Here is a 1,974-nt window from a genome sequence, read left to right as displayed (position 1 = left end):
CGAGCTCTTCACGAACAAAGAGTCCTTTTAACAACTCTAATAATGTACCCATAAGACAATAAATATTTTAGCAAGATTTAAAAATTATTATTTATATTAAAACATCATTTGAATCTAATTTAATAATTTTTATTCTATTTTCTTAATCAATATTTTAATTGATTATAAGTCTTTGTAGCCTTTTAGTCAATTAGGATTTTTTAAAATACTACTTAATATATATATATATAAACTTGATGAGTAGTATTTCGAGCCAAAACGAGCTGAACAAGAAATGAACACATCTTAGTTCATGTTCGGCTTGTTAACTTATCGAACGAAATTAACGAGTCGAACACGAGCTATTCGCGAACAAAGAGCCGTTTTGACAGCCCTACCAACATCCATGCTTAGCCCAACTCAATACTATAATCCATAACAAACCTTATTACAAAAAACTAATCTCCTCCGCTGCAAGAGTAGGTGAATAATTCTCTTGCATAAATAGTCTTCTTAATGGATCATGAAGACGCACCATATACTACCATCTCAAAGCAAGAAGAAAGCTAGCTACTCCCTAGTGATATCCATCACAACATCCATTTCCGAAGAGGAGAAAGATACAACTAGCACAATCTACTAGGTAATGAAAATTATCCTTATAGCAAAACCTATTCTCACAAGTGCCTCCGATGCAATGAAAATTACAAATATGATTTTAATAATCCCTTACAAGGTTCAATTACAAGATAAACACAATATGATGGAAATAAGTTTCATAAAAATTAAGAAAAAGAAAGGCATGTCAAAATGATCCAAACAAAGCTTTGAAATGATGATGAACTTTAATCCTTTGTCCAAATTTTCTTTAAATGATCTCACAAAATTATCTAACTTTTTCATATTTTTGTATTAATTATTTTTCTTGTGATATTTTTTAGACATATTTCTATTAATACTATTAACAAAATGTACAACCGTGGGACATAGATATTAAGAGTAACTTAATTAAACATTGGAATTCAATTATAATCTGTAAATTTTGACATTATACTATATGATTCACATCATATTTTTTTATTTATATATTTTTACTATTTTTTAAAATATTACATGTATGGTTGGGGTTTTTAATTGTTTATCCACCATAAATCTTAAATGATTTCTCTCTAAATAATTAGACATGACATTCAAAGAAAAATATACTGCATAGAGGGATAAAACATTATCTTAGAATAGATTTAATCACTCTCATGATGATGAAAAACTCAATGATTTATGGGTCTACAAAATCAGAGTTTTTTCCCTAACTTATAGGCGAAAGATAAGATTTATTTTATTTTGGGATCTGGTATCCCTACGAAAGGAAGCCCCCTTGTAGTTAATTACATCACAAGAGTCGATTTAACTCATATTATGCACAATTGAATGGTAAGTGTTTGTGAGATGATGATATTGAAGACTCAAAATAATAGATATAAGATTAGAGTGACTTAAATAGGAATCAGAAGGATTTTGATGATCTTAATTGGGATTTATTCACTTGAGTTGGAAAACTTTAGTTGGTTGAGTTTAATTTTATCTGAATGTCCTTTTTAGAAGTTGTTTGATAAGAATATGTTTAAATTTGTTTAAGTTTATTGAAAATCATTTATCTAAGTTATTTAAAATTAATTTTTGTGTCAATGTTGATTAAAATTATTAGGTTTCTTCTAAGTTCTTTTCAAAATTTATTTGAAGATAATTTAAAAGATTTAAGATTTATTAATGCTTATTAAAGCTGATTAAAATTATTTAAAGTTTGTTAAATTTTGGTTTATTGAAGCTTATTTAAATTTTTTTAAGATTTATTAAAGTTCGGTAAAGTTTTTTAAAAATTTGAAATTTATTTAAGTTTGTTAAAATTTGTTAAGGACTTATTTAAGTTTGTTAAAAATTTTTAAAATGTGGTGGAATTGATTTAAGTTAAAGTTAATTAAAGTTTATGAGGTTTAA

This window comes from Phalaenopsis equestris, unplaced genomic scaffold (assembly GCF_001263595.1).
Source record: "Phalaenopsis equestris unplaced genomic scaffold, ASM126359v1 Scaffold001151, whole genome shotgun sequence".
Lineage (NCBI taxonomy): Eukaryota > Viridiplantae > Streptophyta > Magnoliopsida > Asparagales > Orchidaceae > Phalaenopsis > Phalaenopsis equestris.
The sequence above is the reverse complement of the archived record's forward strand: the minus strand, read 5'-3'. Positions refer to the sequence as shown.